This window comes from Xiphophorus hellerii, chromosome 22, assembly GCF_003331165.1.
Source record: "Xiphophorus hellerii strain 12219 chromosome 22, Xiphophorus_hellerii-4.1, whole genome shotgun sequence".
NCBI lineage: Eukaryota > Metazoa > Chordata > Actinopteri > Cyprinodontiformes > Poeciliidae > Xiphophorus > Xiphophorus hellerii.
In genome coordinates, this window is record NC_045693.1 from 21,304,257 (window position 1) to 21,324,935 (window position 20,679).

Sequence of the window (20,679 nt, forward strand, 5' to 3'; positions counted from 1 at the left end):
ATTTCATCAGGACAGATTTAAACCTGAGTGGTTTTCTCAGAAGTAACAGGAGGAAATGAATCTCAGTAGTCAGTAACACAACAAAACTATGTAACAAGAACACTCTTAGAAACAGGCTTAAAGAATATTTCATCTATATAATCCCAGCGGAGTCCAAATAAGTATGAGAATAAATACCGGTACTACAATAATGCCTTGGACAAAATGTCTGTTGAGCTTTTCTAATTGGTCCTCAGATGACCAATCAGAAAAGAGCAACAAACTGATTCGTGCTTATTCTGTTTCTTAGAGTTCAGCTATCTGCAACCAAATCAAAGGTTTCATATCAGGACAATAAAGAAAAGAAAGCATTGTCCTCCTTATCAGGTCATAAAACATTAATTACAGCCTCAAAAGAACAACAACCACATGTGATATTTGTACACATCCAGCTGCCCTTTAAATAATGATTAATTCAGTATGTCTATAAAATAGTCTTCATGCGTTATTCACTGAAACAGGATTAAAGTAAACCATTGACCCTCCTGATAACGATGCACAAAGAGCTTTACAGATGGACCCACTGGTCAAGCCACTGGTGAAAAGAATCAGAACCACATTGATAACCACATTCTTCTGGGTGGATGTTGCTGCTGAGTGGAAAAGACTTCAAAACGGCTATTTGTAGCCCCAATAAACTCACTGGCTTTAAAAATTGATTAAGGTGCAAATGTCTCTCTGGAAACCCATTTAACAGCAGCTCCTCTCTGACACACATGACATTTCCTTCACCTCTATTAAATATAAATACTAACGTCTCAAAGCAGGAAGACTTGAAAATATATATTAAACCATGTCCTTGTATCTTCTAATAATCTTTCTCCTAATATCAAATTGGAGTTGCTAAGCTGTAAAATGTGAATATTAAGTGCCACAAAAGCTTATTTCTCTTAACTAACAGGAAAAACAAGTGAACATTTTATTTCAGTAAAGGCTCCTAAACACTGAGGCGCACTGTAAGCTGCACACACTTCGCACGCTCTATCCACAGACGGTTGAGATTTCATACTTGCATGCTTACTAGCAAGTTTGATGAGTTATTGAAATATATCAGTACTTCCATCTTGACAATACCAGTTCTCCAAGTATCTACATTTCAGCTGACTGATTTAGAGATCATATGGCTTGCTAAACAGCAAACAGACCGAAACTGGAAATGTGTTTTGATCAGATGAGATTAGGATTGAGCTATCAGGAAAACAGATAAATGCCGACTGTCAGGTATGCTGGAGGGATTCATGATGCTGCGGGTCTCTGCCCAAGCTTGAACACTGGGCAAGGCGCGGTTAAAAGTTAAACATTACAGAGTTGAGACAAGTTTGAGAAACTACAAATGTCCATCTGCTTTACTTCTTGTTTTGAGCAGGAATGAGGAAAAGAAGCAGCAAAATGGCTCAAGTTTTGTCATTACGGCAGCTTCAAACAAGCATCATCTAACTGGAAACCACCAGTCTAATATTTTTTATTTGTTGTGGACATGTAACAATTAACTTATTAATATTTAAATCGTTTTGAGATCAGTCTTGTTAGTGAACCATGCGAGTGTGACATTGAAATGAAGCGCGATCAAACTCTAAATCAACTGTTTTAGGCTACAAGTGACAACACTTCTGTTTAAACCGTAAGAAAAAAACCTGAAAAACATTTGAAACCATTGTGACAGCAATGGTTCCATTAATTCATTGTCCAGAAGGAAAGAAGAGTCAAGATGATGTATGTTTTCTAACGCAGCATTGCAAATTTATTTACAAAGCTCTAGCAGATGTACGCCAACCAACTGGACAGAGATTGAAATGAATCAGTTTTCCATGATTTGGCTCTTACTGAACATCAGCAGTTCAAATACTGCAAGCGAATGTTTTGTTCATGAAGTGCATCACAAATCGGCATCTCTTTTGATGCACTTTCTGTTCAGTTTTATGAAGCATCAGATAAAAGTTATGGATTCGTGCTTTAAAGCATAAAATGTGATCATTGTTACCCCCTTTTCCTGTTGGATTCAGAACCATTAAACTCGATCAAAGCATTTGCAGCACAATTTGTCTTTTATGGTCAATGTGTCAGGATCTGTGTTTTTTCTCTGTGTTTATTTTTGAGTTTCCTCTGTTTCAGAGTCTCCGTGTTGTCCTGTTCTCCCCTTGATTGTTCCCAGGTGTGTCTCATTCCCTGATTACCTCCTGTGTATTTACTGTCACCTGTGTCTCTGCGTCTGTCGGGTCCTAGTCATCTGATGTGTTCTCAGTCCGTCATCTTGTCCATTCGTTTAGCCTGTCGCTACCTGTGTTGAGCCCTGGTTTTACGCTCAGCAGTGCTGCCTGGCTTTTGGACTGTTGTATTGGATATTTTCACCATTAAACATCATCATTTTCGGCTACGGTCCCCATAGTGATGGGTTTCCAGGCGGCCCGCCTGGCACCTGGCAGACAGGTGGAGTGGCTGGTGGCTCTGCCTGCCCCAGTTAGTGGGTTTACTGCCCCGGTTAGTGGGTTTACTGCCCCGCTTAGTGGGTTTACTGCCCCGCTTAGTGGGTGCTTCCCCTGTGTTCTTGTTGTGCTTTCCTCTTGTGATCCTTCGTTGCCCCTTCGTGCTTCCTCTGAGTTCCCCAGTGCTCCCTCCGAGTTCCCCAGTGCTCTCTCCCCATTGCCCCTGAGCCGACGTTGCCCGCCGGACCCGCCTCCAAGCGCCCGACCCCTGCACCACGGACGTCCTCCGGACCTCCCCAGTGAGCTCCGCCTCCAGCGTCTTCACCCAACCTGTTGGGTTGTTTTGGACTCTTGGCCTCTTTCTGCGTTTCCGCCCAATCTGTTGGGTTGTTTTTTGTTTCTGGACCCCCCGTCCTGCGCCCCTCTGCCCACCCTTGTTGTGTTTTTGTTCAGACTTGTTTTTTTGGGGGGTCTGGTAGCCGCCCTTGAGAGGGGCGGGGGGTACTGTCAGGATCTGTGTTTTTTTCTCTGTGTTCATTTTTGGGTTTCCGTGTTGTCCTGTCTTCCCCTTGATTGTTCCCAGGTGTGTCTCGTTCCCTGATTACCTCCTGTGTATTTAATGTCACCTGTGTCTCTGCATCTGTCGGGTCCTAGTCATCTGATGTGTTCTCAGTCCGTCGTCTTGTCCATTCGTTTAGCTTGTCGCTACCTGTGTTGAGCCCTGGTTTTCCACTCAGCAGTGCTGCCTGGCTTTTGGACTGTTGTATTGGATATTTTCACCATTAAACATCATCATTTTCACTGCAACCCGGTTCCATCGCGTCTGCCTCACCACCCACCACCGCAGTTCATGACACAATGCTTGTCATCAATTGTCCTTATAAAGCAAGAGTTCACACAAATGAGTTTGTATTTGTCACAAGCCTTAAAAAAAAGAACAACCACTTTCAATAAAAGTGGAAATTAGTATCAGTCAATAAAAGGCTGACAGCTGAATCACTAAGAAAAGCTAAGAGGAAACTTTGAACTTAAGACACAGCAAATGCTTCAGGAAGCTAAAAAGTGCATACTTCCTCCTGATTACTCATACGTGTAACATACCTCCTGCTATGTTTAGCTGTTTGGACCCAAATAATGCTAACAGTAAGTGATTTCCATTCTGTGAATCACTTAAGATTATCTCTGTTATATAAAAATCCAATGGAGAACAAGAAACAATAACAAGACAAGGAAACAGCCATTTACAAGGCGCTTTTGATTTGAACAGTGCAAACGTCTGTAGAAGATTGGAAAACAGTGGAAGGCGAAAAGATTTTAATTCGTGCCAAAGTGAGGCAGAGGATTAAGAGTCTGACGCCTCCTGTCGTCAGCCTGCCAGCTCTCCACCCCAAATGATTCCCGCCATTCTGAGAGCAGCTAAGAGCCCACCTCCAGCTACCAGCCGCTGTACTTTGCTCAAGTGACTCATAGTGACGTCTCACCATGCGGCACTGAATAATAGGGCAGCAGAGGTTGGTTACCATGCTTCCTTCTAGTCTCAACCACGTTTTTATACCTCAAAACGACTCCCTCCGTTCATCCTGCCGTCACAGGCAAAAAAAGAAAAAAGATGCCCCTCTGACTTTGATTTAGCTTCAACTCATCGTGCAACAGGTGTGAAAAAGAAAATACCACCGGGGGCCAGATGTGAGCTCCGATCAGCTGTTTGCTGAAACACAAAGAGGCCTCTCTTTTCTCTTTTTCGCCTTGCTTCAGGGGGAACGAAGTTGGTGGAAAAGCACAAACACATGCTAAGAAGGACATAACGCTTCGTTCCATCAGGAAGGAACAGAGACGCTCCACGGTTCAGATGAGATTCAGATTTTATAGAGAAAAAGGATGAAACCAGGATGTTAGGGCACTACACACACTGTTCAACACGAATGAGAAGAGCAGCTGACTACATATTACACAGCTAGCTTGAAATTAAAAAGTGAACACGGCTTGCTAACATGAAATTTCATTGTGATATTTCCGGAATAATATACCTGAAAACAACCAAACAACATTCATTTTAGTTGCCGTTCAAAGGTTGTCCAAGTTTTCTGTAATCTCTCGCCTACATTCCTCTTCTGGTAATTTTACTTTATCTTTATCTTTGGCCTTTCCAAAAAGTGTAATTTTCTTCACTTGAACTTATCCTCTTTGCTTCATATTCAACCTGAATATGAAACAAGAATGAATGGTAATTGCAACAGTTTGTTCTCCAAAGCAACGTCAGATTATGATGCTGCCGCCACCATGTTTTAATGTAGGGTTTTGTGTCATTTCTTTGAGCCACAAAGATTTTTCATCTGGTTTCTAGAAAAACAACAGCACACTTTTCCACAAGAATACTGTATTCAGACCTGAATATTGTCTTCTGGAACAAGGATTCCCTTACCATTTGAGATGACAGCAATATGCCACATGTGAAGATCTCACTAGGACAGGTACGTTTTATTTCAAGTTATTTAGGTGTGTAAACAAGAAGATATGGATATTTGTCCATCTGCAAACTTAAGCCACCAGGTTATAGAAGTTGTTTTTTTTTAAACACATCTGTTTTTTGTTTATTTGTTTTTTCAGCTAAACTGTAGTGGACATATTCCACATTTAACACCGGAAATGCTTTTACCTGATTTACTATGATCAAAATGTTCATGTCACCAAAAGTAAGCAACCAAGTGTGGAATTGTGAGATTGACTAAACATCATAACATAAAGACTTTCTGTTTTCGTTAAGGGGGAAACAAACATGTTTGCCTTTCAGGACATCGACCAGCTGATAAAAGCTTCATCTCTTATCTCCGCTCCTGTCCTGTGATGCTGCAGCGAGGACCACGTGTTCCCACTCAAGACCTCGTTTATAACGGGGGGCCCACGTGCTTTTCTACTCTGTGTGCTGCCACAAGTTTACGCACAGATTTTAAGCCTCGAGCAAAAATATCCGACCACCCTCCGATACTCTAGACAAAGACGCTGTTTTAAAACATTTCGCCCAAAAGACGAGAGTCTGAGCCCGGCGTGGTTCACGGGTTCAGGAAGCGATGCAGAGAGACCGGGTTATTTCACGTTTATTTACTATATCACACCGGCACGATGGAGCCAATGGGGGGTAAATTTAAGCCAGACAGAGAAATGAGGCTGAAAATAGTTATTTAATAAAAAAACAAACAAACAACCAAAAAGAAAACACACATATTCAACCTCCATCTCTATCTATGACTTCTGAAACAGCAAAATAAGATGACAAAAAGAGTCTTACAACCACTAAATTATGTCCCCTGGCGCTATTTTATCTTTATATATCTCTGTATTTATTTTCATGACTTGAGTTTTTGAAGCTGAAAACAAACTTCGTCCAGAAGACCGGTTCGAGCCAGACTAGCTGCGGCGTGTTCATCATTTTATTCGCATGAAGAAGCAGCAGAGAAACGTCTTACCGTGTTAAAGTCAGGGTTGTCCGCCTGAGTCTAGTCTGCAACGTCGAGCAGCTCTCTTCACACTGAATGGATGACCAGCGATATGGGCGTGTATCAGAGACAGTTAAGGCCAGGCACGTGCAGAGGGGGGGGTGAAGAGGGCTAGTGCCCCTTTTTGAGTTTGTTTTTTTTTTCAAATTTTTTTTTTTTTTATATGTATGTCAGGAGGCCTGCTTGTGCCCCCTCAGCAATAATTATTTAGCAAAATAAACTAGTCTGGCTTCCTTCAGTCTAATAAGTTTCTCTGCCTCCATGTTGTTCAGACTCCGGGTCCATGGTGAGGAGGAGGAGGCGGATCTGTGTCCTCTAACTATCAAATTATAGGCAAGAATTTTTTTTTTTTTCATACACTGGTTTGTGAATAAAAATGTAGGTCAGATGTTGACGTTAGAAAAACTGTTTCTATTTATATCATTGTAATTGTAGAGAAAACTTCTGACTTTAACTTAATTATTCTGCTAAAGGCCCGGTTCCCTACAGGCAATCTGAGTTGGTCCCACCGGCAGATATAAAGATTATCTGTCTTTATATCAGACATCCTGATATAAGACACGGTACCGACTGTCACCGCGAGTCGCAGCTCAAAGCCCCGGAAAATTAGGGGTTTTTTAGGGGGTTTTTACCACCTGGTACCACCTGGTACCACCTGCTGACTGTTCGCTCTGCTTCTCCTTTACGTTTCTACCAGGCGGGTTAAAGCCGCTGCTGATGGGATCTGGGCTGGAGGTTTGCGGCTGTAAGTAGAAGTTATTGCAGAACCTCCAGTGTTAAAGGAAGATTCGTCCCAGAGCATTTAGAGTTCACAAAATAAACATCAGAGAAAATATTGTCGCAATAATTAGAACCGCAGCAAAAAGCCAAACATGCCACAATGAAATGAATCAAAATCTCTCCAAAGCATCTGACCTGCAAAAGAAGCGCATAGTTGTAAAGAAGAAAAGGGATTTTAAACTGAGGCACATTTCTGTTTAATCTTCCTTATGCCAATACTGGAAATTAAAATCAATTAAAATCAATTACATTTAGAAGTGACCTAAAAATAGAGCCCAGCTGTTTGCAGATGTAGTGTAATCATCTGCTATACAACATTGTGAATAAACAACATCATAAGGACGGAGGAGCACAGCACACAAAGTGTTATGTGTGGCGTATAACTAGTAGATAGATGACAGGAAAACATATTCTTTAAAAAAAGGAAAATATAGCTTTACCTCACAGTTTGGATACTTTCTCATTCAGTGTTTTATTTCTAAAACACAGAACTAACCAGTCAGTAAAGATTATTTCCAGTCGCCTTTCTTGGTAAGACTTTCCAAATCACCATCTGTAAGTGTTTTTTCTTACATCCCCGTAGGAGTTTCTGACAACACTGAACATTTACTTGCTGCTTTCACTCCCTTCTCGAGTCCAACTTCTCATCTGATTTGAGTTTAGTTTGGGTGTGGAGGCCGGGGGTGTCTTGTGGCTGACTGGCCTGCTGGACGCTCACAGTAAGTTTAATCCAGATGGGATGGCAGCACTGCTTAGAGATATAATTTTTTTTTTTTTACTAATCTGACCAGGTTGTTGTGCCTTAATTTAAATGAGTCCTGGAGACCTCTCAACTTCGCTTCCTGCTGTGAGTTGAACTTCACAGTAAATAAGTTTGACGTTACGCAATGTTGTGATGCAAGATAAAGCTGGAGACCACAAATGCAGCAGCAGATAGCCTATATATGTGCAGCCCAAATGCACAGCTCACACGTAAACACCCTCGAGGCTGCACAGTACTTGATGGGTAGAGGATTGATCTGAGGTGAAACGAGGCCAAAAACGATGGTTTGTGTAAAAGTATCAAAAAACAGAAAGACAGAGCAAGGCGTGTGAGAAACCTTCGAGGGAGCGACTAACGAAAGCCGTCCTTTGTTCAAGAAATACAATGTCTGAAGAAATGCATGTGAATCCAGGCTAAAGGTTCAGGCTGACCTCAGTCTAATGCAAATGAGAACAAAATAATCAAAAGCAGAAGATAATGGCGTGTCTGGGAGGAGTGCATGTGACAGGGATGAAGGGGGGCAGCGCAGAAACGTACCAACATCCAATCATCGTCCTTTATGGAACGGAGCACAAAGAAAGACAAATGTTGCAGTCACTTGATGCTATAAACTCATAATGTAATGCCTTGTTTTCCCTACAAAATATCACAGCCATTTTCATCTGTCTGAACCAACGTGAAGAGGCGTTCGGTCCTGAATATGAGCCTGTACACGCTGTTTACCCCTGCAGATCCAAGTCATCCACACCCTGTCTCTGCCCCCCGGCTAAAAAAAGCTCTCTGTGGTTAAAAACCCCATCTGTGACGAAGAGCTCAGGCAGTTTGGCTGTTTTTTCCTCCAACCAAAAACCCCAGCGAGGAGGAGTTTGAGCTGCACAGAACCGAGCCGCTTCTGTCTGGTGTGAGAACCGAAAATTGCTCTCAATTTCCAGAAGGGGTGCATTTAAATATGTTTACGCCGCAAAGGTGAAAACGGCTGTCTGTGTTTGAGCCTGGTTTACTTGTTTCTCTGAGACCAACGGAGAGACAGACAATAAGGAGATACTATGGAGCTCCACCTCGACTGAGTTTTTCCTGAGAAAAGAGACCGTGGAGAAGAACAGTAACGAGTAAAGCAGGGCAAAAGCAGCAGCAAAAGTTGGACTCTATCAAAATAAAAGGCACAAAACATGAAATGTTTTTTTTTAAATGACAGGAAACATAAACTAATTTAATATTTTAAAATAAATACGTAACCAAACCTTGACCTCAACAGCAAACTTCCATGTGTCGTATTTGGATTTTATCCAATCTTAATAGTGTTCCACATAAATATCTTCAGCAAGTTTCGCAGTAATAACATCAGAACAAAACCCGGTGTAGCCAACCGCCTTCTAACGTTGCTTAGTTTGTTAATAGAGTCCATGTGTGTGTTATGTGATCTTGATGTGAATCCGTGAAAGCTTCAGAGAAAACTAGCGGAGAAACGGCAACATGGAGGCCAAGCAGAGCAGGGAGCAAACGGGCCAGGGAGAAACTCGCTTTCTGGCAGGGTTAGACAATATCACAAAACTTAAGAATCTCACTGAGAAGTGGCAGAACTGCAAATTGATTTAACAAGCCGAGCAAGTTTTAATAAAAGAAGCAATGAAGGGGCCTATGCTAGCACTGTGGGAGCTAAGGAGGCCCACATAGTAGGTGAGAAATCACAAAAAAGTGAAAAGTCTGTTTCAAAGCTTGGCCCAAGCTTTATAGGGCTCCCGGCAGCACAAGAACGCAGTGGCAGCATCATGGTCTGGGATCCCATTCTTCAATGAGAGTATTGGATTTTTTCAATGATCAGAAATCCAGTTAAGGCCATAAAAAATGCAATTAGAGTTGGTCTGTTTGGAGAAGCTTTTAATTGTTGCAAGATACATATTGTGAGCACATAAAATTCAAATACTAGTATAAGTATATAATACTTAAGTATTATATACTTAAGTATAAAAATACTTTTATAAGTTCTTGTATTTGGAATATTATCATTAAAAGTTGTAAAGAAAAAAAAATCAATTATCCATTGTTGTCTTTACATGTTCATTTGTTCAATATATTTAAAAAGTTTGAGCAAATTAGTTAACAGCTAATACATCGTGTTTACTTTGTGTTAGCTCCTTTCTTTTTTTTTTTAGGATAACGTTTGACAAGTATTCCTTTGCGTTAGTCGCTCATATTTCACAAAGCATCCCAGCCGTTCAGGAAGGACGGTTTAAAACTAACAGCCGTGGTAAAAACACTCACAACCACAACACAACAGACACGTATCGCACCTGTGAGTAACGCGCTTTCCAAATGCAGATAATATACAAGCCACCATTAGGGCGCCGTTGGGAAACCACAGCACATGGCTGGAGGGAACCTGTAAAATAATCAGCAACCTCCTTTAATTGAGCGCACTTCCATCTGGGCTGGGTGAAAATCTTAACCCCTTCGCTTCCTGCCGACCCAGACGGTTCCTCAACAGGGACAAATGAACACAAGTCCAAGTCGAGAACATCATCGTGCGAAATTTGTACCGTCAGAGGCGTGCTTGGAGGGTGAAGAGGAGGAGGGCACGACAGGAAAACACTGGACAGGAAAACACTGGACAGGAAAACACTGGACAGGAAAAGACTGGAACTGGATTTCTGACTACATAATGAGGTTTTAGGAAGACCGTGACGGGAGAGGAATTCCAAAAGAACCATTACTTTAACCCGGAATGACTCAAACACAGTGGAGCTATAAACTCTGCTGGGATTAAGGATTTATGGCCTCTGTTTGGCAGATTATTGTTTATCCCAAGGTGATGACAGGCAGAGAAAAGGGATCTGCTGGAGACGCTTAAAAACAACCAGCCAACAGTTCAACAGCTCCAACTTTACAATAGTTACTCTGTTCTGCTGCTGTCTCACATGTTCCTCCGTGAAACCTCCCAAAAATAATCATTAGGCTCTTGTCTTCAGTTATTCTTCATTCCCTCCTCCAACATATACAAACTTTATTTATCACAGAGCCGGTCTCTGCTTTTCGTTGAGTTAGATTATGGGTGTGGGCACCTCTGAAAAATGAAATAGTTCTGCCAAAAACCTTGCACCTTTGGATTAGCAGCCAATGAAAGAGCCAAAATGTTTATTGCTCTTGATTACCCCATCCTGTTTTGCCATTATTCCCAAGTAATTAAGGCCAAACAACATTTATTGGCTTTGTTGTGTTTCTTTTGGAAAGGACAAACTGTTTTACTCACATATAAATAATGTTGAAAAGGCAAACAAACTCTTGGCTTGATTCTTGATTCTCCATCCCTTGTGACTCATCATAAAATTTGAAATATACAAAAAAAAAACAAAAAAAAAACTGCTTTCTCTGTTTCATGGACGTTCCTATAATTTTTGCTTGATTGATGTTACATTTGTAGCAAGCATGCAGAAACATTTGAGGCACAAAGAGGTGCGAAAAACGAAACCAGGAGAAAACACGAGGGCCGGCTGATCGTAGTTATGTCAAAAAAACAGCACATTTTACAGTGAAAGGTCAGCCTCAGTTTGAACAGAGGTTTCAGCCGCTCATCTCTGGAAAATGTCAGGAAAAGGGAGGCAAGTTAAGCTTTAAAGGAGGAGTGTTAGAATTTAAGTTGTGAAACATTTCAAGACTTTTATTCCACCTTTAAGATCCAGGTCAACAACCCAAAAGTAAAAATAAAATCTAAAAAAAACATTTCTAAACTATGACACATGAAGGCAGATCTGGAGAACCTCGGGTCATTTTTTTTTTACTGCACATGCTTCACCTGTTCCAAACCGTCACCAGTATCATAATCAATACGAGTTACCGTAATCTGACCAGCTGAAATTAAACAGTGGTATTTGACTTTTCTGCATATCAAAGTGAAAACAAACTTGCGAGTAAAGTAACGTGACAGCGAGGGGTCCCACGCACGTGTCTGTGTGTGATAAGGAAACTGGGTTGCCCAGTTGTTTATCATGCTAACAGCATGCGCTTTGCAGACGGTTCCAATGTTTCAGCCCTTTCCTTCACTGAGCACATAACCTGCGCAAAGCTACGTCAGTACTTGTGAGTCTCCGCTTGCAAAACATCACCTGCTAGGACGATTCCAGGAAAGCTGAATTCCCTCCTAACGGGCCCGGCCGGCGGCATCTTAAATTCTGCTGCCAGCTCGTCATCATCTCTAGATTTCGGCTCAGGGATGTGAGTCTACTGGACACTTTAAATGGGAACCTCAAATGCCTTTATCTTATCAGAGGCTGACAACCATCCTGTTGGAATGTCCTGATGGAGGAAAGCACCCGACCACAGGCGACTAAGGGCGAGGATGTTTGGCCATTTGAAGCCCATTAGTCAATTGTTCCCCGTCTCTTGTTGCGTGAGACATGTTGTGTTTTCCAGGCTTCGCCGTACCAACTAACTCATCGAGCTGATTGTTTTCAACCAACTCAAACGAACCTGAAGACCGTCTGTGAAAGCCATTGGATCCGCAAAAACATGCACAGCTGTTTTTTCCCCATTGTCGCCATCAGCAGAGTGAAGAGAATAAAACGACCTGAATGCCAGAAACGGTCAAAGGAGAGACGAGGCTGGAAGAATAATGATCCTTATCAAACAACTCGATTATTTTACTTGTTGGCTCATCCAGAAAGAATCTGAATAATTCACTGAAACCATTAGTTCAATCAATATTAATAGTAAAGCCTGTTTTAACCATAGATCAGGGGTGTCAAACTCATTTTCGTTTTGGGCCCAATCAACATCATGAAAGCTCTTAAAGGGCCGGCTGTGCCGAATGTGTTGATAAAACCCGTTCACAAGCTGTTAACATATGAATGGATTCCTAAAATTAAATATTACTGAACATCTTTTCAGTCCCTCCAGGATTGCGTATTTCTTTTTGTGATTTTTTGCAATAAGAAAACAAAGTGTTTGTGACACTAATTTGGAAATATTTGCAATATTTGCACTTATAGATTATGGACTATAATCTGACATCAGTTAAAGCTGAAGCAGCTGTTTAGTACAAGAAATAAGGTTTTTGACAATTTTTGAAACAAATCTGCAATTAACTCCCAATTATACATTAGTGCAAAAAAGTCAGAGGATTTGTTGATTTTGCATGAATTTCCACAATAATTCTCAAGGAGCTCGAGGGACTGATTGATTGATATAATTTGGCAGAAAACAGATAAAAAAAGCATTGATGTTATTGATAACTTAATGTTTAAGCACACTTAGTGTTTAGTCTAGAATCCAGAGGGACACATAAAAAGCTATGCGGGCCGGATTTGGCCCACGGGCCTTAAGTTTGACACATGAGTAAGTCACCAAACTTTATAATGACGTAAAAGTTATTGTGGTGTGAAAATGACACCACAAATAAAATTATATACTGTAATTTGGGGTTTCCTTTATATTATTTTTATGAAAAGGAGTGACAAGCATTTGTGCTGAGCTACCTCTATCCCGATACCCTTAAATGAAATCCGTGCAACCCGTTTCACCTCATTTGTAAATAGGAAGAAGCCATTGTAAAGTTAGCCACCAACCACTTAGAAGAAACAGCAACCGTTTTGGCCTGTACTTAAAACACTGCAGCATCATGCTGTGGCAATCATTCTCTCCATCAGCGACGGTGAATGCATGGAGTTACATACAAGGCAATCCTGGAAGAAAAACTGCGTCAGATTTGAAACTGAGAAGGCTCACCTTCGCCCTAAAAATGCACCAGAACTAAAATGGAGTGATTTACATCAATGCATGGTCTAGTAGTCATTGTCAAGATGTAAGCTTGACTGGAAATCAGTGGAAAAACTGAAAATTTCCATTCAGAGAAGCTCTCCAATCAATACAAATGTCATTAGCCATGTTCCCATCCAAATGTCGTGTAAATTTTAAGCGTACATTTGAAACGTAGCAAAAAAATAAAGGAGGGAAAAAAGAGAATGTGATTTAGGTTTGTTTCCATCTGCTTCCTTGGACTTAATCTATGCACAGAATAACATCCTCAGATGTTGATGATATGCAGGGATGTAACTAACAAGTTGCAAACTAGAATGAACCACACAGCTCAGAAAAATGGAGAGAGTCCTCCCCTCCAGGCTGGAGGTTTGGATGTAGAAATTTGTCAGAGTTTTGTGCCTTTAGTAAGGCGCAGAGCCACCATGCAGGGGATGGAAAAGTTCGCTACATCCAAACTTATTTGGCAAATGTGTTTCCATCCCTCCTGCAGCGCTTTTTCATCAAAACCAAAAATCATCTCAAGTAAGCGTAAAAATATTTTTGGGTGAAACTCAGAAATGCATTTTGAATTTTGCGATCTCCAACCGTTTCTAATACTTCAAAATCCAAACCACAGCTGCAGTCTAGCAAAGGTGATAGAGATGCACCTACGAAAGTTACTAAGCATTCTGATTCAGGGACGCTGAAAGCAAAAACCCACCACACTTTTCAGATTTGCTTTGTAAAACATTTTGAAAACCGGTTTATCGCACTTTTCCCTCTGCAAAATGATAAAATGTTGGAAGGCTCCAGTAGTGTGACTACTATAATGAATAAAAATAAACAAATCTTAAGTGGTGTTCCAAATATTGTGGAGGAGGAAAACTTGAAAAGTTGTTCCAAGGCTTCGAGGCTTCTGTCATGATGGGTTCCAGTTTCTCAACCCACATGCAGAACAACACCGGGAGAACAGGAATCAGATAAATAAAGTTTATTTAAACAAGATGAGAAGATTGGTTGAGTGAATCTGGTCCTCGCGGAGTCGTCTGCACACTAAAGAACAGCAAAGGGAGATGGTGAGTTTGTGGTTTTCAGAAATGGGAACTTCGAGAGTGATTAGACAGATCTTACTTGACCTGATGATTATTTCCACCAAGAAGAGGGGAAACTGCGGGTTCGTGATTTTGGTTCCTTTGTGGGTGTCTGAAAAATCTGTTTCATGAATGAGGCTGTAACTCCTCAGGGTCAAGTTAGGAATCTGGCTGCAGTCAAGATGCAGGAGCAGCTTTACAGACCATGTTACAATGTTAAAATATAAAGAAATGTAATAATCTAACTATGAGGTGATTCATGCATCCAAAGCTGTCTTTATGTCATTTTTAGAGAGGATGGGAAATATATTTCTTAAATCCAAATCATGAACCTCCTGGACACATCTGGGACTAAAGAGGTTTCTTAGACAGGAACAAATAAATGATACATCATTTTGTCCCTGAACCCGCCTGATTTAACCAGCCAAAGAGATAAAGTCAATTGAGTGGCGTAGAGCAGATTTATCACACAAACCACACGGCAGTGTGACACTCACATGACTAAATTACATGTGCCCTGAACATACATCAACGCAGCACGCACAACGAAAGGAAACACGCTGAACACGCTGAAGAAAGAGTTTAGTTCCCCATTCAGACGGAGAAAAAAAAAAAAAAACAGCTGTTATATTTCTGCCACGATTTTGTCATTATGTAATAATCTGGTAAAGAAACTCCTTCATTTATTAGTCAGTGAACAGTTTTTAGTCTTTTGCCAGTGTATTTTAATAATGTGAAATTAAATGGCCAATTATGTGACCCACTTATAGCTCCTAATCTGTGTTTGATATGATGTGAAGCACTTTGAAATGCCTTGCTGCTGAAATGTGCTGTACAAATAAAATTTGATTTTATTTTATTTTTGATTTTAATCTCCAGCAAAATAATAACAATCAAAAAAAGTGGAGATTTTTGTCGCATAAAAATACTATTGTTATTACTGAGGTATGAGCCTAATTTAACATTGAGCATGTCTCCTGGTTAGCTGACTACATCAAGATGAAATTAGTTGATAACATGTTAGAGTCATAAGTCGTTTAGTAACGCTGCCTGGTCTTGTTGCGTAGTGTCAGACAGAAAGAAGCTGCAAACCAGATTGTGTTCCTCAAACTTTGTGTCTCTCTCACACGTCTTCCTTCGCAGCAGAATAACAAGAAAAGCTGAAGTAAAAATCAGTATTAACTCTTTTACATATGCCTTCTGTTTTTACTAAGTTGTCAGATCATTTATTATAAGCAAGAAAAATCAAACAGCAGTCGTAAATGGTGACTTTATTTGTTAAGGGGAACAAAGCTATTCCATGCAGCCTGAACTGATCTTGGTGATGATAAATGCCACTAGCATCTGCTTTAAACTCGTATCCAGACTATTACCCCAAGTGTCGGGGAGATTAAGTCTACTCTTCCTTGCAGTATTGCAGCGATTTCAAGCGTTTATTTCACTATTAAACTTAAAAGTGTTTCACTGAAACTGATAGCTGAGCATTCATCCTCCTTCATGGCTATATGTTTTCTCTTGTGTCTCTGAGTTGTCTTGTGTTTTATCAAAGCAAAACCAAAAGCTTTGCACTCTGTTGTCTGCAGTGTGATCTGCCACTCACCACACAACCTATGACAGATTTGGTCTGGGAATAACATTGAAGCTTAAGTGAAAATTAGCCATGTTTCCCTGCGAATTGTAAACAATTTGTGGATTTTTCTGGTTGATATGTTCACTGACCAGGTTAAATCCGGCCAATAAGTCCTTTACCTGCGTTTTGTGCACAACAGCAACATATTCCATAAATGCATTTAGATTGTACCCATCATATGTGATTGATTTAAAGATATTTAAATCATGTTTATTTGTTTTAATTACCATTGCCACTGTGTTTCATATCTAAAGCAGCCATGTTGGACTTTTATCTTAATTTTTCCATTTTCAAACATGGACATTTTCACTTTTCAATAGAAAGGGAGCACATAATTAAACCACATATTTCCATTATATACGTATATCCATATATACGTATATTCAAGTGAGGTTATTACAAATCTGTGTGGATATTTGTTGACAAAAGACCGTCAGAGCCCAGCTCTCCTCCCGCTGAACTCAACATCCTCATCAGTGTTTGTGTACAAGATACTTCAGTCAAAATTCAAAAAACAAACCTGAGCTTATCTACTTATGAAAACTAATGAGACCACATTCCAGCAGCTCTAAACTAAACTGATTTGTTTTCTGGATAAATACAGTGAAGCATTTCAACTATAGACATTATCAAACCAATAATTTTGTTGCAGATGATTACAGAAGCCCTCTATGCTCTTGATTCTTTGTTTTCCACTAAATAAACACGTCTGCTGTGGAGATGTCTCCACTGCTTTCTGAATCTTGGGGATTTTGGCGATCTGCTCAACATTTGGTACCAATTAGAGGAGCTCTTGTCCATCACTCAAGATGTAAAACAGGAGACGGCTTGCAAAACACGAAGGAAAGTCAGGAGATAAGCAAAGACATGAGTATCCATCTTGAAGGCTTCGTGAAAGTCCATGAAGATTAATTTGTTTCAGGGAAATACAATATTCTGTTCAGCACAACAGGTATATCAACAAAAATAAAAGCAACAACCAGATAAAAAAACAATCTAAAATCAAAATCAGCTGTCACCAAATAGAATATGGAGCTAAGCATTGTATACGTGAGCTGTGAGAGTCATTCCTTAAATTGGATTTAGCTGTATCTGTCTAACATATAGAGATGATGGATATGCAAGCAGCTTCTCAAACTAAATTAGAAAATAATTTAGACAAAAAGGTATTTTTACACAAAAAATACCCATAAACAGATAACTGTCGCCTTTTGAAAGTACATCTGCACTTACGTCTCCCAGCTTTTCGCAGCTCCTTAAGTACCAATGACTTTATGCAGCAGCAGACGTCCGGCTGAAACCGCAGTGACAACGACCCGGTCCAGACCAGCTGGCTCCTCTACCCCCTCCAGCATCATATTACTCTGGTGCTTTGCCCGTCTGCTGTGTACTTTTGCCCTTGCCTGGTTTTCAGACTCCAGTTTCTAATTATAGTCGTGTAATTGTCCTGGTACACAAGGTGCTGGTGGGAGATCAAGTGTTTGGTCAGAGCAGCAGAAAAGGACGACGGTGAAACTGGGTCAAAGAAAGCAGCGCTGAAGGCTCATTTCCTGCACCTTATGCAGCTTGCTCTACATCTACATCTACATGATGGCCGCTGAAATCTAGGTTGGGGATGAATTTGGTTTCAGTGTTTAGAAGATATTTATTCAAATTACAAATTTTACCAAGCTCAATGATTTCAGGAGTTCACTAAATAACACGTTTTGCATAAATTCCTATTGGTTGAGCTTTGAGGAGTTTCAAAGCACAGAGATAAGCTTTACTTTGACTATAACTATGTCTTCTAGTGCAGAAAAAGAGAAGTTATAAGAACCTCACCTTCCTCTTGAAATTTGTCAGCTGAACCAAGGTTAATAGAGATGTTGCATCTACTAAAAGACTTTGACAAACAACTTCAGGCAAGGCACAAATTTAACCACAAAACTTCTGAGAACAACAACAACAAAAACAAATACAAAATGCATTTATTAAGTATCTGTAAAAAAAAAAGAAAAAAAAAGTGATGTCTATAAAGGAGCTGCAATTTGGAACAAACTTCCAGAAAACTGTAAAACAGCTGAAACACTGACTTCTTTTAAATCTCAACTAAAAACCCACCTGTTTAGGATTGTATTTGAAATGTAATCAATTACAAATTTATTGATGGAACTTGACTTAATGCTGTGTTTTGATTATTGATTCTATGTTGCATTGTGTTTCTGTGTTTGTAATGATGTAAAGCACTTTGAAATGCCTTGCTGCTGAAATGTGCTATACAAATAAAATTTGATTGATTGATTGATTGATTGCAGTCATTCAAGATATGCGTCAAAAAAGCAAAACAATACGCAACAACAAAAATACTTGGAAAAAGCCTACAGAAGAGAAAATCATGAAGGATGGCGTCATCACACACAAACCTTTCTTGTATCTTTTTGAATGACTGACTGAAGATGGTGATTTTATTGCTTTTTATTATTTAATCTTAAAATAAGATTCCACTGAGGACGGAGTTGCTTAAAACAGTGTACAGCAAGCGACAACATGTGGTCAAGGATTTACATGGTGCAGGAGTAGTTTTTAGCTCAGTGGGGTCTATTCCTGGAGCTCTTTCGTGTTATCTGCTGCTGCGGGGGAGCTGTGTGCAAGTTTTCTACATTCTCACACTGACACCTGCTGCGGAGGTTCAAATGCAACTGTGTTCAAGTCCCAACCTCTGCTCCAGTGGTTCAGGAGTCCTCTTTCAACTTCCTGTACAGCTATAATAACACGCACATCGATGCAGGGGATAATATCAACACGGAAAATCAAAGACAGATATTAAATATATAGATACATGGGTAGATGTCATTTTTTTATTTTTGAATACTCCAGATTATGTCTGGCTATAGTCTCATGGTCAAATGCAGTGCATACTCCTTAATGGAAACATATGCATCTCTTCAATTTAGCATTATTGAATCAAAATCTGTGAATTACTAACCAATTTCAGGGTCACCAGCCCCTTACACGGCATTATGTTTTTTATGTTGCTTGCCTGGACCTCTGCCTAACACAGTGGGGTTTATTCCACATTGCTTAGAGATGCAAATAATCAACAGAAAACTCTTGGTTACAACTACAATAACTTTTTTTTTTTTTGCCTTTAGGCGCCCTCCCAGCCCTGCCTCCCTGGGCAGAGAGCCCCTGTCAAAAAGATCCACCGCTTACACCTGACGTCACTGCTCATCCCCCGTACACTGACACGCCAGTTGCGTCCCATTTGAACTTGTCAGCGTGTATCGCTCCACCTACTACTGCACAGAGGCTCGTTTGAACTAAACATCAGCATTTGTGGATTTGCGGGCCAAGAATCACCACTTTGTTGGCATTCCACCCCACGCACTCCACGCACTCCAGTGCCTCCACTCTGGGACTCTTATTTGAGTAAGCAATCTGCAGCACATTACATTGGACGTCGCATGAGAAGCGTAACACATACTTACCCTCATGAAGATGCCGTCACATGCGTCACAGACCAGGGGGAGTAAAAAAATACATATATGAAAAAACATTGATGCTTGCGGTCGCCAGCTCCTCCGTCTCCCCCTCGCTCAGCTGCAGAAACTCAGCGCTCCGTTATCACGCAGCTGGCACACATACGGGCTGCAGGGGGGCGGGGGGCGAGTTCTGACTGGCCCAGATTCCAACAAAAATAAGAAGAAAAAAAAGAGGGAGAGACAAAAGCACGGGGATTATATTTGTTGTAACCAAGCCGAGCAGGTGGTGGTGAAATAACGTCACAAGGTTATTTTCTTTCTCGCTTTCTCTGCTTCCAAAGAAAGTCTGAAATCCCAATCCGGTTAAAAGGGGAACACTGGCCACTCTTTCGAGCATTGATTTCATTGATCAGCTGTCAAGAACTAAAGCGCCCAGAGAGAGGGCCCAGTCTGTCACACCAGACAAAACACAACAGAGAGACAGCTGACGTTGACGCACGAAACTCTGAAACAGCAGCTTTTCTGCCAAATTTAAGATAAGGGGATGACATCAGGCACAACTGCAGTGCAATTAAAAAAAAAAAATAATGAGGAGTGTATTTTATGTTGGTCTTTTAAACTGGCATTGCTAAATCTGTGGTAACAGTTGAATCTCATCACATTGACAGAATGAGGGCTGATAAATTTAGCAGTTTTAACTCTCCCTAAAGTGCTCAGAGACCTGAAGTCAAGCAGAAATAGCATTTCTCTTATCTAATTACATGAATAGGAGAATGTCGTCAGTTTTGTTGTCCCTGTAAATGTAACAGAGCAGGTGTCTTTACTCTGGAAACCTGCCACATGTGTTCATTAATTCATTAAAAAGGCCTGGAGATTTGCCAATATGTTGCATTGGTTAGATGAGTCCAATACTGAACTTTATGGGGAAAAAAAAGGAGGTGGGGCATGGAAGATGGATGGAGATGTGCTGGTCGAAGAATCAGCATGACGACAACCGTAAACAGTCAACCGGAGCACCAGTGGTTTTGGATCAAAGCACACGCATGTGTTAGAATGGCCTAGTTAAAGGTCTGGACTAAAATCCAATGGAGAATCTGCGGCAAGACTTGATAATTGATCTTCAGACAGGCTCTCCATCCAATCTGACCGAGTTTGAGCAAAAGTGGAATGGGCTAAAATTGCTGTGCCTGCAGACGTGTAAAAGTTGGTGGAGACATTTCCCAGAAGGAAGTTCAGAGTTCAGGGTTTGGGGTCAGAGGTTAATGCAA

The 20,679-nt window shown here is 40.7% G+C and overlaps 1 protein-coding gene across 4 annotated transcripts in view; it reads right to left on the bottom strand.

Annotated features, from left to right (window-relative positions):
- The window catches only part of LOC116712525 (equilibrative nucleoside transporter 1-like), a 42,754-nt gene extending 23,218 nt beyond the window's left edge, over positions 1-19,536 (bottom strand). The window contains exon 1 of one of the 4 annotated variants that reach the window (XM_032552301.1): positions 19,418-19,536. The gene's annotated coding sequence lies outside the window, so the exon portion shown is untranslated. Of the gene's footprint in view, positions 1-5,926; positions 6,059-7,176; positions 7,201-17,183; positions 17,289-19,417 lie in introns of those variants that run through there. The other 3 variants (XM_032552300.1, XM_032552302.1, XM_032552298.1) reach the window with 3 other exon arrangements.
- Between the last annotated feature and the right edge of the window lie 1,143 nt (positions 19,537-20,679).